This window comes from Arvicanthis niloticus, chromosome 5 (genome assembly GCF_011762505.2).
Source record: "Arvicanthis niloticus isolate mArvNil1 chromosome 5, mArvNil1.pat.X, whole genome shotgun sequence".
NCBI classification, from domain to species: Eukaryota; Metazoa; Chordata; class Mammalia; order Rodentia; family Muridae; genus Arvicanthis; species Arvicanthis niloticus.
Window position 1 is genome coordinate 71,206,385 of NC_047662.1, and position 27,393 is coordinate 71,233,777.

A 27,393-nucleotide genomic window follows, 5' to 3' on the forward strand; every position below is an offset into this window, starting at 1 on the left:
AAGGGAATCAATAGACAAGTTGTCTACTTTTCTTTATTATTGGAATTTTTCATCCAATATTTGATCAAAATCCTTACTCCCCCAATACTCCCTATACACTTGACTTCATGATCTCTCTCTCTCTCTCTCTCTCTCTCTCTCTCTCTCTCTCTCTCTCTCTGTCTCTGTCTCTGTCTCTGTTTCTACTTGTCTCTCTCAAAATGAAAATGAAAATTTAAACAAACAGAAAAACCAAAGAATTCATTATGTGTGTCAAATTTATTATGTGTGTCCAGGGTACCGTGGAGTTTAGTTGTTGTGCCTAGTGTCATCCCACTGAATAAAACTGATTTTTGCTTTCCTAATAGGTATCAATTGCATATAATTACTTGTATTTATAAGTGGGGTGAGATCCACTTGCCCTTCTCAAATCTGAGACTCAATCTGGCTTGAAACCTTGCAGGTCTAACACACATCATCACACCCGTGAGGTCATATATTTATCAGTCTTATTGTGTTTGGAGGAATCTGATTCCTTGTAGTCATCTCCCAGATGTTTATCATAATCTCTGTCTCATCTTCTGCATTGATCCCTGGGCCATGAGAGAGTGGTGATTTGTATGAAAACATCTCATTTATAACTTGAGTGTTTCAACATTTCTTACTCTCTGCTCATTGCCTGGTTGTGTGTCTTGCATTAGTTCCCATCTACTACAACAAGTATTTCCTTTGTTATGTGTTGCGAAAGGTCCTAATCTATGTGTATACCAGTATCTCACTTGGAGTCATTTCAATACTGTGTTCCCTTAACAAAATAGCAATAATAGGCTTTTCCCAAGGCCCATACTATACCTAATCTCAGATTCCTTGCAACTTTACCAGTGCCAGGTATAGGTCCCAATCAGAAATGCCCCTGTTGCACTAATAAACTTGTGGACAAATTACTATTGTAGGTCACAGAGTTTGTAGTTGGGTGATATTTGTGATTTCTCTTCTTCACAATAATGTGTAATGTTCTTTCCACTGTGAGGACACAAGCCAATAGGAGTGAAATTTCTAGTTGGGGTTGAGCCCCACCTCCCTTTTTTCTGTTTTTAATGATGTAAGTAAGTGTTGTCCCCACACAAATATAGTAGTTGTGCAGCTTAGTCTCCATGTAAATCCCCAACAAGTGGAGCAGGGGCTGTGTCTCTGACTCAAATTGTTGCCTGCTTTTGGATACATTTTCCCTAGCTGTGCTCCCTTGTCTATCATCAGTGAAAAAGGATGCACTTAGTCCTGAAATGAATTGATGTACCAGGGTGGGTTGTTCAGGTGTGTGAGGAGTTCCACAGAGAAGGGGAGAGGGGATGGTAGAAGGTGCTGAGAAGGTTGGAATTGGGGAGAGGATGGAGGAGGGCTGCAATTAGAATGTAAAGTGAATAAATAAGTAAATAAATAAACAAATTAGGAAAAAGTGTTGTTGACAGCAACAGGGTATTACCATCAGATTTTGGAGAACAACCAACAATTTTGTCAATTGTCTGTGATGTTTAAGAGAGGTTATAGGAATTCTTTGACCAATAATTCAAAAAGATATAACCCATTCCTGGTACTGGAGATTTGATTGTTTTGTCGCTTGTTTGTTTGTTTGCTATTTTAGTGTCATAAGATGTCTAGTTGAGATGGTGTCTCCCACATTTTGTAGTAACTCCTTTTAAGTACCTTTCACAAATTTATATATTTTAGAAATTTCTACAACATTAGGTTATGATGTGGTTTTTGAAATATCTGTCATATTTATCTATCCCCATATTACCTCCTCTACTCTTCCCTCATATACCTCGTCCTATTTAATCTTTCTAATCTAGCTTCCCATTTATGGATTCATAACATTATATCCTATTTCACATCTCTTTCAAGATTCTATCCTCTCCCATAATTCCATACCAAATATCTAATGTATATTGTTATTTGAATGTAAACAGACATATGTAAATCTTAATCTAAGATCCAAATATAAGAGAAAATAGGCAATAGTAGTTCTTTATTTCAGGATTGCATCACTTAGGATGGATTTTTCTAGCTCCATCTATTTACCTTCAAATACATAATTTCATTTTTAAAACAGCTGAATTATATTTCATTGTGTAAAAGTATTCCATTTCATTTTTCTTTCATTATTTGAAGGACATTTAGGGTGTTTCCAATTTCTGGCTATTATGAATAGAGCAGCCATGAAAGTATAAGAAGATGCTCTGTAGTAGAATGGACGGACCTTTGGGTACATGCCCAAGAGTGGTATAGCTTGAGTCTCAACTTCTTGAGAAATCTTTAAACTGTTTTCAACAGTCATTTTCCTTTTTTGCATTACTGCCAAGAGTAAGTGAGTATGTGTTCCTTTTCTTTGCATCCTTGCTAATACCTGTCACAATTTATTTTGTTAATCTTGGCCATTCTTTCTGAAGTAAGATGAAATCTCACAGTAGGTTTAATTTGCATTTTCCTGATGTTTAAGTAGGTTGGACATTTTTATAATTTTCTCTGCCATTTGAGATTCATCTTTTGAGAAATCTCTGTTTTTTTCTATACCCACTCCACCCTCTCTAACTGGGTTATTTAAATATTTTGATAATGTTTTATACATATATATTCTACATACATAGCTATCAGATACAATTTTCTCTAAATTGACTCTTAATCATTGCCTTCATAGTGACAAAATTTAGAATCAAACTCAAAGTTACAATTCTCTGATGTAAGTTTGACTAGGCAGGTGTTTTTTTCTTACACTATGGTGCTTTTTGAAGATCCCACCTAAAACACATGTTGGGTCAGTGAGGAATTCAGAGTCTATTTCCTGGATTTATTATACTAATAAATAACACAGAAAATAAAATGTTTATGTTTTCAACTTGGGTAAGTAATAACTCTAAATTAATTAAGTATTTACAATACCATTTTTTGAAGAAAAGTCTAGTAATATGAATTAATAAATCTGGAAAAGAACATTGAGCAAAAGCACCCAGGACTGCAATTTAGCAAAAGCGACAGTATTAATGCTCAATTGCAACTTTTAAATCAACAAATTCAAATCTCCCTGCAGTTCAACAAATCATTCCAATTGCCCATAACACTTTCAATTTGGAGGTTCTCTGGATGTTATAATTATATCTCAACTTTTAAAACCATATCATTATCCATTTGGATAATGGTATCCTGCTTTGATAAAGATCATAATATCCTCAAGTGTACACTGAAATTGTTAAGCACAATAATTTATGCTAATTGTATATAGAGTTAATATATTTAAGTATGTTTAATTACACTGCAGAACGCAGTTTGCTACAGTACATGCAATTAGTTTTAATTATGAAAACACGTATTTTGAGATTTATTCCTACCTGTTATGCTGCTAGTTAATATTGTTCCATTGCTTACTTCATGCTCCTCAAAACAGAGAAAACAATAATAATATCACAAAATACCTTTCATTATTGAAAACTTTATATATGTTTGAGGGTTAGTGTTCTCGCATATTTAAAAATTATCAAATGTGTATATGGGTCACATATATATGTTACCAAAATGCGGCAAGGAAAAAAAATGAGAGGAAAAATATTTTAAAGATGTAATAATATTTATCACTTAGAGGAAAGTTGGCACATTAAAGAAGAAAAGGGTATCAATTTTTTAATGGTATAAATTTTACTACTAAAATTCTAGTCCTATATTGTTTGTACATATTATTAAAAATTTAAAGTAAAAATCTTACAGGTAAATGATTATTTAATTCATTCACATGAGATTAGCTTCAGTAATAACATTAAAATGCACTTCAGTAACAACATTAAATTACTAAGTGAATTTTTATTTCAATTTTTATTTAACAAAAGTGATTGCATTTCTATGCTATATGTCAACTGAGTCTTGAAGTTATACATCTTTAATACATTAATTATATATAAAACAAATACTATAAATACTTAACAAAGATAAAAATAAAAGCAAATTATTGGATTACTTTATTCATTGATATATCCCTAATAAATATTTTATTATAATCATAAATGCCCTTGTGTTTGTTACTAAACAAACTTCCAAATTCAAAGTGATTTTGTTGCCCTCTTCTTGTTACAGTGTATATTCTACTCAATGAGATATTAATGTCTACATGTATTTGTATGTCTTATGTCATTAGATATTTATAAGTGACAGAAAATATAAAATCACATACAATTTTTTTATAGTTTATTTTCAAATTTAGTTCCATTTGCTATTGTCTGACGGAAGGTAATATTTTACTCACAGTTCACATTTTTTTTTAACAGAAAAGTTTTGTAAACAAAATCAAATGTGAAGCTTTGTGTTTTAAAGTAGATTTTTAAAACTTACAATTTGTTCATTGTCTAATTAACTTATAACATTCCAAAAATAAATATTATAACAATAAATGACATAGACACAGCATGTGTGTGGTAAATAGATTATTATCTAGATTTAACCTTGTTATATTTTTTCTAGTTTTCAGTGCTTAAGGATGGTTAGCTCTGTTGTTTGAGGCATTTCTGGACAAATACATAATATTCTGATGAAGATAAATTAATTTTCCTTCTTTTTTTAAACCTCTATTTTCCCACTCTCTTCAGTACAGTTTTTTTTTTATTTTTTATTTTTATTTTATTTTTTGCTTGATCAATCTGTTTATTGTCTTTATGAAAATATCTTCATAGAAAATTGCTTTAGCTTTTAGCAGCCCGTTCCTGAGCTCTGAGGAAGCTTGTCTTCTTTTGAGCAACCCGGTCTTTCTTCTGGGCAAGAGACATTTTGGGACGATTCCACCTCTTCTTCTTCACTTCTCTCTCGGGCTTCTTCTCATAGACTGGATTCTCTCAGATAGCAGCATGGGCTTTCTTATACATCTCCTCCATCATGTCTGGAGTGACGTTGTTCTTGATGTACTGCGAGAACTGTTTCTTATGTGCATCCTCGTCTTCCTCCATTAGGTAGCGCATATAGTCGGCCACATTCTGACCCATGATGTGCTTCCGATGTACCTCTGCATGGAACTCCTTGCTTTCAGAGTCATAACCAGGGAATCGTTTGGTACTATGAGGGATAGACAAGCATCCATCCACGGCTCCCTTCAGGGCCCCGAAAACTTTACTGCCAGTTGTAGTTCGGGCAAGACCTGCATCCAAATAGCAAGTGAAGGCACCAGCTGACCACCAATGCTCTCCACATTGTATTCATTTCCATTCACCTCCACTTGGCCTTCATAGATCTTGTCCATGCCAAACCTATTCAGAAGCCTGCGAGCCAACAGCAGGCCAGTGCAATAGGCTGCAGCATAATTTGTCAGGCCAACTTTCACACCGTATTTTGGAAGTTCATGTGCATATGCTGCGCAGACAATCATATCCCCTTCTATGTGGGCATATGCAATCTGGCAGATGATATCTCTGTTAGTTACACGAACTATCATCCTATATTTGGGTGTTTTGTACTTATTCTTGTCCTGGATCACCAATCGTTTCCGTGCATTGTAGTCAGTTTTACCCTCTCGTCGCCTTCTAAATCTCATTTGGTATCTTTTAAAGTAGGCCTTATTCTTGACAACTTTCACGAACCCCATCCTGCGGAACAGAGACCCGCAACAGCGGCTCCATGTAGACCTGCTGAGTTGGCCATGCTAGGGGGAGAAAAGACCGGAGTCGTGTGCCGGTACAGTATTTTATTTGTGAATTTTTAATTTTTATTTTTGTGTGTTAACTGCTTTTTACATTTATTTTCATTAGTTTTTGTTGAGAACATATCAATCACAAATATTATACTTCTATCACTTTCTCCCCCTCAAATTTCTCTCATGCCCTTACTTCTTAAATTTATAGTCTATCATAATATATACATGATATATATCATGTATATATCATATATATGATTTACACAAACACATAGATATGGTTCATGTCATATACCATATATGTGTATATATATATATATATATATATATATATATATATATATGCCTATAGATATAACTATATTTAGAATGTATACATTTATGTTGCTAGTATGTGTATGTATTTAGTGAAGTCCATATGGGAGATTGCAGGTGTATCCCTTTAGAAGCCTAATTTCCCTCTCTAAGCATTAATTATCCATAAGTTTTCATCTAGACATGAGGTCTTATGAGATTTCTTCTATCCTTAATGGGACTTACCATACTTAGTGGGACTTCTAGTGGTGTTTTTCACTGTAAAAGTCTTGTGTACTCAAGCATATTATATCGATTTCATGAGTTCAATTTTCTGTCATATGTAGAAGATACTATTTCATAGGAGAAGTCCTTTTATAGCACCTTTTTTTTATGTTACAAATTCTGGTCCTTGGAGAAGAGGGTTCCAGGTCAGATCTAACGGGTGCCTTCCAAGTCTGCTGCCTTCAGAAATAGGGTATTATCTTCAAGTACTGAGTGGCAACATAGGGCAGTAAAATAGCCTGTGTTTTTTTTTTTTTTTTTTTTTTTTGACTCCTGTGATGAAAGATTTAGCTGGAGGTTTCCCATGCTACCACTGTTTCTTTTGTTAAATAGTATTTTGGGTCATATGAGGAGCATTATCATGTATTGTGTACCTTGATTTCAGTCACTTACATAAGTATGAACACACATGCACACACATACCCACATACACACATAACATAAAGTCTATGTGGCTTTTGCAAACATTTTTAGTATTACTTACTGCTATCCCACCCTCTCCTTCGGTGTTGTCCTTATAACCCTCTTCTCAGATAAAGTCCCTTTGCAATTTTTTTTTCCCATTTTGTCTTTCATAGTACCTGAGTTCTACTATCTTGCTTTCTAGTGCATACTTTGCACATAATCTCCATTAGTTTCTTGGTTTCTGTTGCGTCAGTTTTTATATATCTAAAGATTCAGATTAGAATCCACAAATAAGAAAGAACCTGTGGTATTTGTCTCCCATGATCTTGGTTTCCGCTTCCTGTACAAAATTTTCTATGTCTCCATTACATACAAATTCATGGTCTTTTTCTTTTAACATCTGGTTAGTATTACATAGTTAAAGGCATCTAGGTGGTTCATTCTTCAGCTGTCTAGAATAGTGTTGCAATGGATATGATTGAACAAGTGTCTGTGACGTTGGATGCAAAAATCTTTTGCATATAATGCAAAGGATGCTATAGCTGCATCTTACTGTAGATCCACTTTTTTTCATTTTGTTAGTTCTCAATATTGATGAGTTGCAGAGATGAGTTAGTGGTTAAGCCTACTTGATGATCTAGTAGAGGTGTGGCTATAGTTCCAAGTACCCATATGGTGGCTCACAACTACATATAACTCCAGGGGTAATGATTTCATATTCTGACCTCTATGGGTGCTCACCAACAATAAAAAGTGCACATACATGCATTTATTATGCTATCTTTTGCTATACCAATGATCTTGTGGTGAGCTGCATCACAGCCTGTACATATATAACCACATTCTATTTTTCTTATCCAAGTCATCAACTGTAGTGGGAGCTATGAACCCTTCCGAATCTTCAATGGATTATTATTGTGTTTGAGTCTGTTTAATCAATAGTTCTGTCAGTGATTCATCTTGAAGTTATCTTTCGCACTTCACCACATAATTATCTGTCTTTTCTTAATACAGCTAACTACTCAACACTGACCTCTGATTAAGTAAGGAAAATTTAGTTAGTTCGTGGACCTCTGATAGGCTAAGAAGCATTTAAATTTTATTCTTTTCTCTTTTTTCAATTCATTAGGCTTGAGTGCTTTATAGATAGTTTATATTTTGAATTATTTTGAAACATTCTTATTCCTACTGTCATGAAGTCATCTAAGGATGCTGCGCTGATAGCTAATTGTATAGCAATCACTATGCACCAATCCCTGCTTTACACACTTTGAGTGTATTAGTAAATTTTACCTTTGCAATTACATGATGTGGGCATTTATCCTATTACCTTTGACAAGAACCTAGAAAAGCTATGCGACTTCTCAAAAATATTAACAAACTTGTAAATTTAGACTATGGGACTCAAAGATTTACTGTACATAATTTCATTGTTTCTAATGAAGTCATGCATCCAAGAAATTTTGGTTTCTTTTGATAAAGAGTTCTTAAAATTATAGTTTTTTTTTTTTCTAGCTAAACCAAGTTAAACACAGGAAGAACCAAGATACAGACACCATGAAGTAATGCTCTGCCAAATGGCCTCTATAGTACAGGAATCTTAATGTGAACCATGGAGCCTGCAGTAAAGCACTCTGCACCTCCATCCAGTTATCATATTTATCTCCTCTCTTGATTTTATTATGCATTTCTTTTGTTATTCTGAAAATGCAGGTGCAACAGTATAATAGCATATCCATAATTTTTCTAAATAAATGTAAACTGTCTAACTCTTGATGGTACTTAGATTTTTTTAAAACTTCATTTTTGTTTAATGTGTATGGGTCTTTGCCTTTATATATGTCTGTACATGCATACAGTGCCCGTGTGGGCCAGAAAGGTGTTAGATACCATTGCTTGTAGTTACAGATTCTTGTCAGATACATGTAAGTGATAGTAATTGAACCCTGATTCTCTGGAGAAGAAGCCAAGTCTTTTTAATTATGTGAAACCTTTTCAGTCCAAGTTTATTTTAATCTGATCTTTTAATATAATTTTTCTTTCATACAACACATTCTGTCCACAGATTCATCATCCTCCTTCCTCCCAGGTACTGTACCAACCTCTTAATTCTCCCTGAGGTCCACTTCCCTTCAGAAAAACAAAATAACTGTCTTCCCAGGTACATCCGCAAAACCTGGCATAAAAAAGTTGCAAAAAGACTACGCACAAATGCTCAAATCAAGTCTGCATGAGACAGATCAGTAATAAAAGGCTCTCAAGTGTAAGCAAAGGAGGTAAAGATATCTCCTCTCACCATTAGAAATCACACAATAACACCAAGCTACATAAACACAACATATATGCAAAGGACCTAATGCTGACCAACTTGGGTGCCTTGATTTCTGCTTCAATCTCTGAAAACTGAATTAATCCAGATTAGTTGATTCCATAAGAAATGACTTCTTGATGTCCTCAAACCTTCTATTTTCTATAATCCCTCTTCCTCCTATTCCATAGGATTTCCTAATGTTAATGTTCCTCCTAATGTTTATCAGTGATTCTGTTTCTGCTTCCATCAGTTGCTAGATAAAGCCTCCCTGCTGACAAATGGGATAGTTTCTGATTTACGAGTAAAACAGAATATCATTATGATGTTTGTTTGTTTATTTGGCCATTTGTGTATGGTTCCATACCAGGTCTCTGGGCTGTCCATCCTGTAGTTCCTAGCCATCCAGGGAGTTGTAGGCATGGGCTTCCTTTTGATGTGTAAGCCTCAAGTTAAACCAGTTGTTGCTTGGCTACTCTCACAAGTTCTGGGCCTCCTTTGCCCAAGCCCATCTTTCAGGCAGGAGAAATTTTAGATTGCAGGTCAAGGATTTTGTGGCTTGGTTGACATCCCAGGCCCACCACTAGAACCTTTAGATCTGAGAGGTTCAAAATATTGTTTTAAATTTTATTGATAACATTTCATTTTTAAGTAAGACTGAGAACACACTGAAGATTGACCTGCTGGAAGAATCCTACCTATTTGCTTAGTTTCAAATTATTAGTGTGTGTGTTTGTGTGTTGGAGTGTGTTCAGTTAAATATAAAAATGGATACATCAAATCATAGTTTCTCATATGTTAGTTAATTTTACTTTGTCTGTGTTATAAAATAATTGTAAATTTTATGTGATATCTTAACACAAAGAGTATCTATAACTAGTAAGATGGCACAGCTAAAGTAGAAGCTTGCCATACTAGCTTGACAACCCAAGTTCCATCCCTTAGCAGGTGACAACCATTTCCTTAAGTGGTCTTCTGGTGCCTACACATTTCACACACATTATACATATTATATGCATATCTACCCATGATAAAAACATTATCTATGTGAATGACATTAGAATGTCACTAGAGCTTTTATTCATATCCCCATTTCTTCCAAATCCATGAAGACCTTGTTGAGATTAAAGAGGACTGTTACACTGTAGAAGACAGGAGATTCTGGAATTTTAAAAAGGACACATTAGATTGATACAAACACAGCATCAATTAATATTGATGACTAGAGTGCTGTCAGCAAGTGGAGCAAACAAGATTTGAGATACAGTGGCTAAACAAGGAAAAGCACTAGGTTTTGTCATTGGTGGCTCAATAATGTGAGGCATTGTTCAATGCTTTCCACAGAGTGGAAAAGTGCCACTTTCTACAAGCACCAGGATTTCCTTGACTGCATCAGCATGACTACAGCTCTACCTCCAAATTTAATGTGAAGGAAAGGGCAGTTTTTAGCATAATGTAATAATGTAATGGAGGATGTTGGAGGCCAGTATTTTAAAGTAGATTGTTTTATTTCACATTCAGACAAACTCTTGGATAAATTTTTTGAAAATGGGGACATCTCATAATTCTAAAAGTCTTCTTAAAGGAAAATTATCATATAAACTGTGGCTTGCATGTATGCACTGTGAAATATATCATTTTGGAATGATTATTCTCAGCTGTAACTTGTTGAATACAAGTCATTTTTTTATGTCAGTCTTTTCGTAAAACAGAAGCTGTCTAAATATACTGTGGCATTTAGGTCTCAGTACTAAGGATATTATACAACAGAAGTAGAGAACTGAGTATTAATATAGATTTCTCTGGATAAATTTCTGCATGAAATATTAAGTTAATTCTGGACTTAATTTTAGACTCTTGAATAATAGGGGCTTATATATAGTGACTAGATAGAGTGATGAAATAAAAATTTTCACTACTGTGTTATCACATAATAAAAGACTGAGAGGCTTATACCAAACATTTCTAAATGCTTGAATAAGCAATATATTCATTTAGACATGTTCTTAAAATTATGCACAAAGTAAAAAAAAATAAGTTTAAATAGTTAGGCACAAATATATAGCTTTTATTTTTGTGATCTATATATTATTAATTTAATTTTGCATCATGAGACAATTGTCTATTTAATATGCAGTGCCTTTGCTTCTCTGTCTGCTGAGATGAAGAAAACTGTCTACTCAAATAGCAATAAATCATGTTAATTCAGCTTCAGTCAAACATGTTGTGGAATACAGGATCTCTGAAGAACAGAAATGACAATGTTATAAACAAAGTATTGAGTGGAAAGACTTACCACATTGATATGATGCCCTTAGTGGTCAAATACACCCAGAAATGATGACATGTTCACAGGTCAAGAGAGTATTAGTACAACAACAACAACAACAATAATAATAATAATAATAATTCTATAAAAAACCAATGTAAAATAGCTACACATGTTTTAATCTTTAACACACTCCATTCTTATAAATTCTGTGAACACAACTCAATTAATTTCTAAAATGATTTAAAAACAGATTGCTTGCCAGAGGTTAATAAGGTAAAAACGGTTTGCATTGGAACATAAGCAGGGCCTATGGACTGATAAAATAAGAGCTCACCTTAATAGGTCTTATTCACCATATCCTACTCACAAAATAATAGTATGTGAGATGCAAATGGCCTATCAATACCTCTGTAATATATTAGCATCTTCCCATTAATGTGGTTTTAAACTCAATCTTGTACAAGTCATTCTTCATATATTAATGATTCAAGTATGCAGGTCCCCACTGATTTCCCACCCATGCTGCCTAATTACCAAAATAATGGATCTCAGTTTACTATGTTTCCTTGCATTAACTGGAGTTGTCAAATTTTCACGCTTCAATTTTTTTTAAGGTAAATAAGAGAGAACAGGTTAGGCATTTTTTGTACAAATGTGAAACAAGATTTTAGGAATTCTTAGTATCACAAAAATGTTAGAATTCAAAATCTAGGAGACATTAACACCTCTTAACCTGCTATTATTTCTTGGATAATTTATGCCTTTTGATCCTAGCCTGAAAAGTTAAAGACTAAGAATAGAAGCTCAGATTGAATGCAATTCTGTTATTCAGCAACCTGTAATCACTCCATGGCTCTATCACAACTTTTTTCTTCTTGGTGGCGAATAAGTGGTTCTGTTTGAACAAATCCATTCCCATTTCTATAGAGAAAGTTGCTGTGTGACTCTTAATCTCCATCAAAGTGTAATTGGGCACTAACAGAAACAGATTGGTTATTGTTGACCATATTATAGGAGCTGCATAGAGCCAGGAAAAGACAGGATTCATTGATTTTAATCATGTTCAATACCAGTATTCACAAAAATGAAGGACCACAGTAATTTAGCCCACCATAGATAGCAGAGGATTCAAATTAATTTACAATGGAGTTGGTAATGCATCTTTTTCTTTAAACCATTTATCACAACTGTCTTTAATGCATAATGTCTCATATATCAAAAATTTAGAACTGTAAAGTGAATATGTTTTTATATCTAGTGACTTATTTCTTTGTCATCAGCTTAATAAGCCTTCCTCTATGTATTCATACTTAAATGTCACCTCAGAAATGAGTCTTTTCTCCTTTTTCAAGGTTATATCCATTTCCTTTATACTATTCTCATAGAATTTGGTACATTTTTTATATCAGTTGTCAGCATCTTATGAACCCAAGAAATCATAATACCTCTCCAACTATCCTATACAGTCTACAAGCTGGGTTCCCCTTGCCATGGTCATCATTGTATTTTAGCATATTCAACATCATGGAGTCTCATCCTAAATTCATGATAACAACGATTGTAATTAACAATGAATGAGTGAATAGATGATTCTGAATTAATCACTACTATGAAATATCACTCATAAGATTTTATTGTCCTTTCATTGACAGCTTGAAACACTATAGACTATCCTGGTAAATCCCTGTACTTAAGACTTAGCAACTTATTTATATTTTATACCTCTGTTCATCATAATAACACATTTGGCTATATAATTCTTAGCAAGAAAATTGAGACATAGAAAATAGAAATAAACACCTGTAGTTATGTCATATGAAATAATGAATTCGACATGAGGCATTATTCTAGATAACAAAACTTAAAAATTCTATATTCAAGAGAGTATTTCATTTTTCAAGAGAACTTTTTTGTTATTCTATATTTTAATAGTTTATTTGTTTTTATAGAAATATATTTAATATTTATGATAGTAGAATAGTTTTTGTATAATTGTTTATCTCAGAATTTTATGCAGTTGCCTTTTAAATAGTAGGGCACATGTCTGCTGTAGTTCATAGGAACCATTGAACTTTTTAGGACTAAGACTGTTTGCATAAATGCATGCAGTCGAGCTGACTCTTTTTAAAAAATTATTTATTTATTTATTTATTTATTTATTTACACTCCAGATTTTTATTCCTCTCTCAGTCCACTATCAGACTGTTCAACATCTCATAGCTTCTCCCCACTCTCCTGTCCAACCCCCATCCCCTACCTAACCAGACCTCTAAACTCCCTGGGTCCTCCAGTTTTTTGAGGGTTAGGTGCATCGTCTCTAACTAAACCCAGACAAGGCAGTCCTCTGCTGTATATGTATTGGGAACTTATATCAGCAAGTGTATGCTGCCTGGTTGGTGGTCCAGTGTTTGAGAGATCACGGGGGTACAGGTTAATTGAGACTGCTGGTCCTTCTGCAGGGTCTCCCTCCTCTTCAGCTTCTTCCAGTTTTCCCCTAATTTCCCCAAAGGGTTCACCAGCTTCTGTTCATTGGTTGACTGCAAAAATCTGCATCTGACTCTTTTAGCTGCTTGTTGGGTCTTTCAGAGGGCAGTCATGATAGGTCCCTTTTTGTCATTGCACCATAGTCTCAGTAGTAGTGTCAGGTTTTGGGGCCTCCCCTTTAGCTGGATCATATTTTGGCCCTGACATTGTATCTTCTTTTCCTCCAGCTACTCTCCATTTTTGTTCCTGATGTTCTTTCAGACAGCAACAATTCTGGGTCAGAGTTTTGACTGTGGAATGGCAACCCTATCCCTCACTTGATGCTCTGTCTTTCTGCTGGAGGTAGGCTATAAAAGTTCCATCTCCCTAAGGTAGAACATTTCATCTAAGCTCTGCCTCCCCCTTTGAGTCCTGAGAGTCTCTCAACTCCCAGGTCTCTGTGGCATTCTGGATGATCACCCCAACCTCCTAACTCCTGAGGTTGCCTGTTTCCATTCTTTCTGCTGGCCCTCAGGGCTTCAGTTCTTTTCCCTCACCCAATACCAGATCAGGCTCCTCTCTTCTCTCCAGCCCTGTCCTCTTTCCCTTCTGGGTCCCTCCCTCCATAGCCCCTAGTGATTGCTTTCTTCTCCCTCCCAAGTGGGACTGAGGCATCCTCACTTGGGCTCTTCAGCTTGTTGATCTTTTGGGTTCTGTGGACTATATATCTTGGGTATTCTGTACATTTTTTGGCTAATATCCACTTATTGGTGAGTACATACCATGCATGAACTTATGTTTTTGAGTTACCTCGCTCAGGTTGATATTTTCTGGTTCCATCCATTTGACTGCAAAACTCAGGATGTCCTCATTCTTAATTGCTGAGTAGTATTCCACTGTGTAAATAAACCACATTTTCTGTATCCATTCTTCTGTCGTGGGACATCTGGTTTGTTTTCAGCTTCAAACTAACTCTTCATGTTTTCCTATAACAGATTTAATTTTTCAAGAACCAGAATTATGAACCAAGTACCTGCCTCATTTTCACACTTCCATCTCCTCCTTCAACTCCTCCTATGTCTCCCTCCCAATTCACCATCTCTTTTGTATTGATTTTATTTATATGTATATGCAAATGTATGTATGTGAACACATGTGTGTATATATATATATATATATATATATATATATATATATATATATATATATATAACTATCCTCATATGTACATGTTTCCAGAGCTAACTACTTAGGATTGGATGACCAATGTTTGGCTTAACCCTGGATGAACCTGATTATCTCTCTTTCAGCATTATTTGAGGTCCTAAAAGACTTATTCAAGAAGTGGGAGTGAGTGGAATGTCTTGTGTTGGTGTTGGCAAGTCATCTGGTATTGTCATTACTTTTGGTCTTTTTAGGCAAAAATGTTGAAGGTGTTTGCCCTTGTCATGTTCTGGGGACACTACCTTACAGCAGATATTCTAGACCTGGTTCATAGAATATTCTATATCCTCTATCATGTATCCCTAGGCCTTAGGCATAAGGGTTATGTTGTACATCTGTCAGGTGGGAATGGAGCTGGGCACCCCACAAATATTTAATATTTTAATTTTGACATGTTCTGCAATAATTTTCATCTACTGTGTAAAATATTTTTGATATGGTATGACATCTACAATTATCAGTGGGTACGCAGATAGATATTTAGACAACAAATATCATTACATTGCTTTTAGGAACTGGCAATGGTACATTCTTTTCTGGTTTCTATGATCTCTCCAGCTAGAAGTATTTGGTGAGGTTTTCAGTATCAGATATAAATTCCTTTCTGTTGCAAAGGCCTTTAGTGTAATTAGATAGCCTTGGTTACTGGCAACATAAAGTGACACTGTTATCTCATCAGTTCAGTCATTGCTGTGGTTGTCAAGCCTTGCAATCCTCTTCGGCCGATCACATAGGAACTTCCAATTCAGTAAAGAACTTGCAAATTAGTTCCAGAGTGATCTGTTCCTTCAAAGTTTATGTCTCCAGCAATAGAGACTTACCTTCGAATTCTGAGAGGTAATCAAGGGCAAAAGCAATAGTCTCTATTGTTTTGGGAGTTGCTTGGACTCATTTGAACACCACTTGAAAGGAAGTTTCTCATGCTTGTTAGGTACTATAACAATTTGAGGTAAAAAATAAAATAATGTGTTTCCCTGCGTTTTCTTTTAAACTTCTTAATGCCATTTATATTTTGACAATGATTTATAAATACTAATAAAGCCTCTATATCATATTTTCTCTACATGGTTCTATGGGGGAACAGCAAATATATTTTGCACATTAACAGAACATCTTCATTACAACATCTTGTCTCATTCTCACTACATCTCTGCCTTTTCTATTCAGAATTCAATCTGTCCCATAAGCTAATTTAGTTCATCCACCTGCCTTCCCAGGTACTGCAGGTGTTAACCTCTCTTTGCATTATGTAAAAGAAAAGGTTCTGAATGCTGAGCTGCATGGCAGCAGATTTGATTTAGTCTAATCTACATCAGACCTTGTTTTCTCTCCTTTCACTGTCTTTATCATAATAAAAATGTATGGGTCTGTTCTCTGTCCACTTAAAAGTATCCCCTAAGTAACCCAGAGCTCTTCTTCACTACATCAAAATGTACTAAGGATTTAGATAAGCATTTATCCAATGAAGATTACTAAAAAAGAGGTAATAAATGCAAAAAGAGGCTCAAATAATTAACAATTAGACAACCCACAAAACTGTAGACTATCACAATTATCTGTGAAAGTACGAGAAAACTTGAATTCTCATATATCAGTCATGAGAATATAAATGATTGTTCCATATTGTAAAAGAAACAGGCATTTAGTGTAAATGTTAATTAATTCCAGGGTTATCAGGAGATTTTGGAAATTTCATGTCTAGTTTATGTCTCCTGCAACTGAAAATAAATGTCCAAAAAACATGTCCACACATGATTATAACCGTGCTTCATTCATTTCTGGTGTTTAAGGAAAACACTTTCCCTTTTATTTTTTGTCTGATTTCTAGAAGTTGACTCTGCCTTCATCTCATCCAACCATGACCTGTATGTCTCTCATATGTATGTCACTGAGAATCCTTCGCTTACATTTTCTCTTCTCTTTTCCATTTGGAAGGAACCTAATAAATTTTTAGATAATTGGGTAATTGAGAATAATTGCAAGTGCTTACGACCAGCTGGTTAACAATATTAACTCCCGCAACCTTAATTTTCATTAGCCATATAACATAAGGTATTCAATCTACTAATTCTGGAAATTAGGATATGAACATCTTTGGAAAGAAATTATTCTGCACACCGTATTGGACATTATTTTATTACTGTAATTTCTAATTGTTTATTTTGAAGTTAATCTAACTCATCATGTGTTACACACTAAAAGTGATAATTTATAAATTTTGTGAATTTAAGTAGTCAGAAACTAATTTGAAATTAATGACATATTCAGTTAGCAAAAATATTGTAAGGCATAAAACAAACCGACACTATATCATAATTTGGGGATATCATTATGGTTTTGTTACTCTACAGTGAGTACTTATTTAAAAATAACTGATAGCAACATGGATTACATCACGGGCTATACATATTTATTTTGTTTTTAAAGGAAAAACTTTTAATAATAAATAAATAGGTAAAGTATTAATGATAAAAACAAATAAAGATTGCAGTGGGTGGAACTACATGAGTATTCACTTCTATGCATTTCACTTTGAACCTGTGGAAGACAGAGGACAGTTATAAGGAAATCATTCTTCTCTTTAAACTTTGTGTGCCTTCTAAAGTTTGAACTCAGGTCTGCAGGCTTGTATAGCAGGCACTTTTACCAGCGAAGCTATCTTCCGGGCCCGAAAAAGAAAATGTGTTTTGAAGAACGACAATTACTACTGTAAAATGTGTGAATATGTGCATGCACACAGGTACATCTTATGTACACCCATTCAAGTTTCAATAATGCTTATAAAACAAAAAGTTGCGTATCATAAGCGATGTAGAAACAGAGGAATAAAATATTTTTTTCTTTCTCTGTCACACAATACTAAAAGTTAGATACAATGGCAACTATTTTTCTCTTCTGAAATCTATTTGAGCAAGAGCATGAGGTCACAGACTGTATGTGGATGAATTTCCATGAGCAGTGTGTGCAATACAATCGGTGGAGCTTTAACAGGTGTTTATGTTTACTCTGCTGTAAGACCTTACTTTTCTATTTTTTACTGCTAGACACTATTTTCTAACACTTTTCAGGCTAAAACTAAAGAGCTACTCTTAAAAATATAGCTGACAAGGACAAGCATGATGTACAGGAAATGACTGAACATATAAATAATAAATAAATAACAAGTAAATAAATGATAAAAATATAGTTGACAGCATATCATGTTAATGTGGATCATTAGCATATGGAAATGTAAATCCTATGTATTTTATAGTTGGATTTTAAGAAAGATTTACAAAATTTTTACTTTTTGAAATTATAATACAATTATATCATTTCCTTCATTTTTCCTTTAACTCCTCCAGTGTAGAACCCTTGTTCGTGGCCTCTATTTGCTCATTTTTATACACACACACACACACACACACACACACACACACACACAAAATACACAAATACACACACACAGACACAAAATACACAAATACACACAAACACTCATCTCATAAATGCAACCTACTTATTCTAAATAGTTACTTTTAAGTGTATGATCCCATGGCTGACCATTTGATATTGAATAGCAAAATGGGAAAATACCATTTCTTATGACCTTATCCTTCACCATGTGCCTTTAGTACTTTGTCTAGGGTTTGGGACAGATGAGCTGTCTCTATTTTATGTTAGCATTTCCACTGATGTTATCCTTGATCAGGTATTGTTGAGGCATCCATGTTAAGGGGACTAAATGTTTGTAGCCACTATGATCTTTCAAGACAATAAAATATCACAGCAAACTTCGTTTTCCTCTGGCTTTTACGTTTTCTCTGCCATCTCTTCAGCAATGATCTCTCAAACATTGGTTCAGGAATTCTTGTGGATATATGAATGGGGAACAGGAGCCACGTAGTCCCTTGTTATTTGCATTTAATTAGTTATGGGTTTATATATTAATTCCCATATAGTACAATGTAACTTTCATTATAAACAGAAAGAACTACACATACTGTGGATATAAGAATAAGTTTGTCTTACTGTGGGTATAAGTATAAATTTGAAATGGATTTAGGCATTATATTGGCATAACAATGTGCAGTTGTAGGATCTCCTCTATGGTTCAGGACTCCACTAGCCCCAGATAGATGTCTAAGTTTCCTGTACTACTCATAGTTTGTTATTTTTGAGCAGGTCTTAAGTGAATTAAGGCAATTAGTGAAATACTGATTAACACCAAGGTATGTGTGTCACTATTGTAAACTTAAAGCTAACTTGTCATACTGGTGGTTGATGTGGTTTAAAGGTGTCCTAGATGACGAGGACTACTGATTGGCCCGTACCCTTATAAGCCTACACAATGACTTAAGAGACCATGAATGTTAGTACTCAGAGTCTTTAAGGGCAGCCTTAGTATAAGTATTCTGGGTTATGTGTCCAGTGGTATGGTATCTCCATGATGCATGGTATCTTCAACAACAGGAACTTAACTTCCTTGTCTGGGAAGCAATTCAGTGCAATACAAATATGCTGTAAATATTTGGAAATCTCTTGGACAGCTCTGACCAACAACTCAAATGGGGACTTACTTCATCTGATGCTATGGGTTTGACTACATGATTTATGAATCTTGGGGAATCATTGTCAGCACAGATGAGAAAAATCTATCCGAGCTGTATATTGAGAGTGCCTTAAGTCTATTGTATGTAATTTGGGTAGATAAGTAATAATATATTTTCTTGTGACTTTTTCAAACACCTTTATTGTTTTTACAGCCACTTTCCTTACTTAGACACCCACAAATGTTCCCATTTTCTCTTTCAAGACATTTATACTCTGCAATTCAATTCTCTAATTTTGTTGTTCTACTGTGGTCCCCTTCTACTTTCCTTATTTCTGCAGTTAGTTCAGAATCTAAACTCACTTCTGAAGATGTGTAGTGAGGAGCCTAAGATAGGAGGGAACATGCAATATTTGGTTTTTCTGGGTCTGGGTTATTCACACAATATAATCTTGGTTTTTTTGTTCCATCAATTTATTCACAAATTTTATGACTTCAATTTTCTTTACAATGAGTAGTAGGATATTTCTAATACTTTTTTAAATAGAAAATAATTAGAAAAATGTACTATAAAGCAAAACAAAACTGTACTCACAGAAGCAAGGCTGACTTTGCATTAACCTTATTAAAGAGAATTGGTGGAAATGAGGTGATGTTTTAATTATTGCAGAGTGATTGTTAACTTTATAATAATAATGACTTGAGTTTAGATACAAAGTACCATGCAAATATACAAACGCATTGGAATGCTCCTGAAATCCCAATTGCACAGAGACAGAGACTGGAGGATTCCTCATACTTGATGGCCAGCCCATCTAGCAAAACACATGAGCTTCAAATTCAATAAGTATCCTATCTAAAAAAAAAAATGTGTAGCGAGTGATTAAAAAAGAAACCCTAAATTCACCCATGTCTCAGGACACACATGTACACTCCACATGTAAACATTATATATTTAACACGTTCATACACACACAGAAAAGTTAAGGCTAGTCAAGGACAACTACATCTGTTGCTTTTCGATCCAACTTGTACCACTTCCATTGATAGGATACAATAAAATATGTCTCCATAAATTAATTTAAAACTTTCAAAAAAAAGTGTAATCACAACAACAAAGAAACTAGTCTGGCTTAAGATCTCAGCTTGTTTAAACCACAAGAAGGCTCTTATTATATATGAAGGATAATGACTCTGTTTAAAAGGCTTTTAAATTAACTTATGAAGATGTATTTTATTGTATATAGAGGCTTACATTTACTATACAAACATGAAAATATATAATATATGTTATATATAGTTCATGTTCATGATGTCCCTTAAAACTGAGAATAAAATATTTCACAAAAGTACATATATATAATTTTTATTTATTACATAATAGTATTGTATATTTTATATGTAATCTTATGTTTATTTAATAGTTATATTGTGTGCATTTTTTTATTTCTTAAACATTACATATAGGAAACGGATTAGTTAATACATTAATGAATTTTAGACATGATTCTTAAAATTAATCAAATAATATATCCATTCTGGAATACATCAAAATCAGAAAGACATTTATTTCCCATTCAGAGAGGAAAAGTTCTTGTCTGGGTAGTATTAACTTTGAGTTAAAACATATATTTTGATTTAGGAACCTTTAAAGGTAAACTTGATATCAGCGTTTTGTGTGTATGGTTAATTAAAGCACCAATCTCTAAGACTACTTTCCCCTCTTACTCTCAATTTTATGGCTATCACACACACACACACACACAAACACATATTTCACATAAGTGGAGCCTCTTAAATCCACTTAGCATTTCTTGTTTACTATATATTTTAGGGCTAACAACTTAGTATAGTATAATAAACTAGAGATTCATTCCTCAAAAAACTAATTCTTCCTATTTCAGCAGGCACTAATTGCCTGTAGTTCATGTGGTGTTAGTGAACTTTGAGAACCCTGCACCCATTTTAACACATAAATTGGCTTTGCCATTGTCCAGGTCTTATTTAAACAGCCATGTTATTGTAAATTCATGGGTATGGTTTCCTTGTAATATATATAAAATTATATCTTATAGAAGACTTGCTTGTTGTCTAGGTCTTACATTCTTTCCATGACCTCTTGCTCAATGTCCTTTGAATCCTAGGAATATAGATTTTGTTATAGATCTATCACTTGATGTTGGACACCTGACAGTCACTTGTTTTGAGTAGTTGGGGATTTGTCTGTTGAAAAAAAATGTTACATGAATGCAGTGTGAGAGATGTATATATCTATGGAAATAATGAGAATATTTATAGACAGCTAAGTATTATGCTGGTTTAGGGAATTGGCAGTTATAAATTTTTCTCTAAAGTCTTTGACCTTAATAAATCTGATTAGTATTCTAGGCCTCCAGAACCAGATATGATTTCCCTTCTGTTATCTGTCCTTAACTCAAATTTGGCAGATGTTGGTTACCACCAAACAAATGTGACACCATTGGATCTTTAGGAATATCTTGACATGCTTATCATCTTTTGATTCAAAACTGTCAAAACTAGTCTAGAATAATGCTTTCTTTCCTCTCTTGGCAGCTTGCATAGCTGCTTAGGATGCTATGAAAGATAGTCATCTCAGAGGAGACTTTTCAGTTAGCTCCAGCTCAGGTTCTGTGTTCTGTATCTGATGTGTTTGGTATCTTCAGCAGAAAAGGCTTTGCTTCAACCTATGGGAGGAATACAGGAGCAATAGTAGTTACCTAGATTGTTTAGGATCTACTTGTACTCATAGAACCAACAAATCAAAAGGCAATTTCTCATGCCTGTTGTGATGATTTTTGTTAGATAGTGTATGACTTTTAGTGAGAACCTTATAAATCTATCATTTCACTTAAGCTATAAATATGAACTTATATGTATTATGTATAATTTTAGTTGATTATAAAATAAAATCCTTTCTTATGACTTTTTCAAACATTCTTAGGTTTATTTTTCCCTTTTCTTCTCTATTAACTTCCCATCAACCCCAGTTAAAGCAGTCCTGCATTCTCCCCACAGCTGTTTTGTATGCTGTTATTCTCTTCCTTAGAACTCTCTTTGCCACAGCCCCATTTTCCTTTTCTGGATTTTGCAAATACTCCACATTATATATTCACATCTGAAGATGCAAGCTAGAAACTACAGATGAGAGAACTTAAGCCATTTGTTTTTCTGTGTTTAGGTTTCCTTGTTTTGTTGTTACATCCATGTCTTCAAATTTCATTTATCTTTACCAATGATTAGGATTCCATTGTGTATGCACCACATTTTTATTATCCATTCATTTGCTGAATACCATTTAGTGTATTTCAATTTCATTGCTGTTTTGACTACAACATGAAGTATCTATGGAGGAGGCTTTTTAGATATTTGAGCATAAGCCAAGGAAGAGAATGGCCCTACAAGTTTACAGTTCCACCAGGAGTGCATGAGTGTTCCCATTTTCAACATCCTTGCCAAAGTTTTTGAGTTGTTTCCTTTTTTTCTTTATTCATTCACTCTATCCCTCCCTCCATTCTTTTCTCCCTCCCTCCCTCCCTCACTCCCTTCCTTCCTTCTTTCCTTTCTTATGAATCATCTTTGGAGTATTCAAGTTTTAGACAGTAAAATCCTATCATGTCATGGATCTATTACATCAAATGAAAAATGTGGCAGCATGAGCAGGAAAATAAAAGTTCACACACACACAAAAAAAAAAAAACCCTGAAAGTTGGGTGAGGCTACCTAATCACAGAACTATTTCTAGTGATGAACTTCCTTCAGCAAGACCATAACTTCCAAAACTCACATTTGTTCATTTATTCTTGATTTTATCTATTCTGGCTGGAATATGATAAAAATCACACAAATATTATAATTTTTGTCTTACTTACTGGGGAAGATTAATCCCTTTTGAGGTATTTATTAGCTATTTTTCTTTCTTTCTTTCTAAAACTATTTCAGCATCACAGTTCACTTTTGACTTTTTTATATATTCTGGATATGAATGCTCTGCCAGATGTAGATCTGGCAAGGATTCTCTCCCACTCTGTAGGCTTGATCTTCATTTGACTGTTTTTTTCCTGAGTTTAATGGAAGTATTTTAATGTTCCAAGGTCCTATTAGTTAGCATTTGGCCTGAATTCATGAGTGAACTGTCATAGTCAGAAAGGTACTTTCCATACCATATCTTGAAGGTTTTCTCCTAAGAGGTCCAATGTTTCAGGTTTCACCATATGTCTTTGGTCAATTTAGACTGAGTTTTATTGCAAGGTAACCAATGTGGGTCTAATCATTTTTCACTATGTTTTCACAAATTTCTTGAATATCATCTCTCTTTTCCATTGTATGATTTTTGTAATCTTAGTCAGATATCAAATGGTTGTCATTGTATGTGCTCATGTTTCATCTTCTACTATTTTGTTACAATGGTGTAAATATTTCTTTATGTGCCAGTGCTATAATGATTTATTACCATAGCTTTGCTTAGAATTGGGTTTCTTAACCCACATCCCCAGCATTGTTCTTTTATTTTTTTTTCAGAACTGCATTCTCTATGGGGTCTTTGGTGTTCCCATGTGTGTCTTCAAATATTTATTGTTACTCTGAGCAAAGGATTGCCCCAATAGGATTTTCTAACATATCCATTTTTATCATATTCATTCTTTTGATTCATGACCATGTAGGGGTTTTCCATTTTCTACTGTCTTCCACAATTTTTCATCTTAATCAATTTAATGAGTTTATTATAGAGGTCTTTAACCTTCTTGGATCAGTTTATTCCTAGCTATTTTTTGTGGCTGTTATGATTAGGGATATGTCCAAATAAGTTTATGAGCATGATTGTTATGGTGGTATAGTAAGAATTTTGATATTTTGTAAGTTGATATTGTATCTTGTCACTGTGCAGAAGGAGTTGATCATTTCTAGTTTTCTGGTGATATTTTGGCCATCTCTTCCATGTAATGTTATATCATCTGGAAATAGGGATAATTTTACATTTTTCTTTCTATTTGATTCCCTTTTCTTATTCTATTGCTCTTGCTAGGATGTCAAGCACTGGACTGAAGAGAAGTAGGCATCCTGGAAAGCCCTGTTTCATTCTCATTTTGATTTTAATGGGATAGTTCCAAGCTTTTTTCTTTTTGGGATGAAGTTGGCTGTAAATGTTCCACATATAGCATTTGTTATGTTAAGGTTTGTCCCTTGTGTCCTACTTTTTCTTGAACTTTTATCAGGATGGCTTTTCAATATTTTGATATTAAAATTCTTTCTTTTATATAAAAAACTTATATTGAATTTAATTGTAAAACATAAGTTTTCTTTACATGGACATATGTAATAAAATGTAAACTATTTAAATATACCAATGTTCATATTAGAATTATCATCAAAATCAGACATATATTATTGATAATAATTTTGAGTTTTGATGACTCATAATGATAGGTAGAAAATGCTCTAACTACATATTTTTTGACACCACATGAAACCTTCAGCTACATCTAGCTAAATCAGTGGCCAAAATAACTCCATGAAAATTCATAAATATTTCAGATTTAAAGAACTAATAGACTCTATTATGAATAATCTCAATTTTATATTTACTGAAATTTTATACCATGAATATTATTGTCATTTGGATAGTATAGTGTACCAGCAATTGTCTTACATAAAATCTTTTTATGATAACTCTTAAAAATAAAGTTACATTGCATTTTATGTCAGTTATAATGGCAATAATGAATGGCTTCAGATGATAATTAGAATGAGCTCAAAAGAAATCCGTATCCCTGTAATACTGGTGTGGAGGGAAGTGTATATGTATTGCAACGATAGTAGTTATGGAGCTGGTCCACACACTAAAAGGCCAGTGAGACATAAGTTTCAGAAAATATGCATTATATTTTCTGGAAAATATATAAGCAAAATTTGTTGGCATTTAAAATGTTTAAAATATATACCTAACATAATTTTATATACCTAATATAAATTATATATAAATTATATATTTATATAAATTATATATAAATTATATACCTAACATAAATTTGGGACAGTGGAGGCCAGTGTGATGAATATTTTATAAAATCTTAAATTTTGTCTGTTTTGAATGTATACATATCACTTATAAAAAATGAGAATCTAGCAGCAGTTACTGTCAACTAAATTTAATTTCTGTAATAATTGTACCTATGTTAGAATTATACTTTTAATAAAAGTATCACTTTTATTATATACTGGGCAATAACCCAGATCTTCAACTTTTATAAAAATATTTTCATGTTGATATTACACATGATGTATATTTTTTATTTGTGAGTGAGTAATGAATTTGAAATGTTTAATACATATTGATACATTCCAATACATTTTGGCAATTTTAATTCCAGTATTATTTTATTAGTTAATGTGTAGAACTCAACTTTCTAACTATTTATAAACTACGCAATAATATTATTAATTAGTTATCCAAGTATAGATATATACCCCTTCTCATGTTCATAAAACAAATATTTATTACATATTAAGCAGGGCGATACTGTAGTCAAGAAATATGTTTTAGAGAAAACATATATGTCATGTAGTTTTTGTTGCCTAATCAGAGATTGTTTATTTTACTTTAGAATATCTGTTTATAATACTTACTAAAGAATAGAGATTGCTAAACTTAATAATAAACAATGACATATATTAGAATATTGCATTTCTCACTTTCAAGTAATAATTTTGAGTCTGTCTTCACATTATTCAAAATTTTAATGAAAATCTTTTTTGTAGTATTTTCTAGTCTCCATATTAATTGCTTGTATATGTATTATATTATATTGCAACAGATATTCTGTGATAGGTACCTTTCACTACCTCATGACTGCCTTTTCCATTTCTGAGCACATGAATCATTTTGTATTAAAATCATAGAAATGCTAAAAGTCTTGTGGCAATTATAAAATTTTATAATTGTTAGAATGATAACTTAGAAATATGATTAATGTATTCTCATTCCACAAAATTAAAAATGTTTATTATTGATGGGACTAAACAAAGAGTAGACTTGTTACCTGTAAGTGACAAAAGATAAATTCAAGGGCACAATTATGTTAAATACAGGAGTCACTATCAATGGATGGTTCCTAGAGGGAATGTATATGAATTAGTATATGAAGCAGATTGAGGTTTCAGTTTGTTTGTGCAAGAAAGACTGCCTACTGTCAAGCAATCAAGCACTACCCACTTTAATTGCAATTTATTCCAAGAAGCACAATCTATTGATTCTAGCATACACTTATGTCACAGCAGTATCATTATTTGACTTTGTTTTAACAGCTTCAAAAGGTTAGAAACTTACAGACTACTGTGAAAGAAGCCATTAAAAAGTTGAGTTGTTAGCACTCACAGCCTGAGTGGTCACTGTGTAGAAAATTAGATGCAGGGATGGAGAAATAATATTATTTATGTACTCAGTGTCAACTAGTGTTTACCTATAACAAATATTACTTAATAATTATAAAGCAGAAACAAAAGCAGGCAGATAAATATAATTATCTGCCTTTTACAAGTAACTAGCTGTTTAGAGATGTAAATTTTCTAGTATTTCATTAAAATGAGAGAAGTCATTCAACTGACTACAGAGCATATTCTTAACATCTTGCATTGGATTTTTAAGCTAAACCTTCTATGGTGTGGCAGTGTATATGGACATAGTTAATAATGTTGAAATTGATACACAATGCATTCACATGAGCACTGCACCAAATTTGATTGCTAAACTATGAAACATCAGTTTTAGTCAATTTCATTTATTCCATGATGTGACTTCTAATGAAAGGGCATATTTTCTTCTGCGTGTATTGGAGTGGTAGAAGTCCACAGGAAGGGTGATATGTAGGAGGAGCTAAAGTGAGAGGGGTACCGAGAGGAAGAGAAGGAGTAAGGAGAGGAAGAGAAGAAGGAGAAGTTGGTGATGAGAGAGA

At 33.6% G+C, this 27,393-nt stretch overlaps 1 long non-coding RNA gene and 1 pseudogene across 1 annotated transcript in view; one reads left to right on the forward strand and one right to left on the reverse strand.

Annotated features, from left to right (window-relative positions):
• Positions 1-27,393, forward strand: part of LOC143442427 (uncharacterized) — a 587,780-nt gene that overhangs the window by 214,776 nt on the left and 345,611 nt on the right. The window lies entirely within an intron of this gene.
• Positions 4,686-5,616, reverse strand: LOC117708882 (large ribosomal subunit protein uL18 pseudogene; annotated as a pseudogene).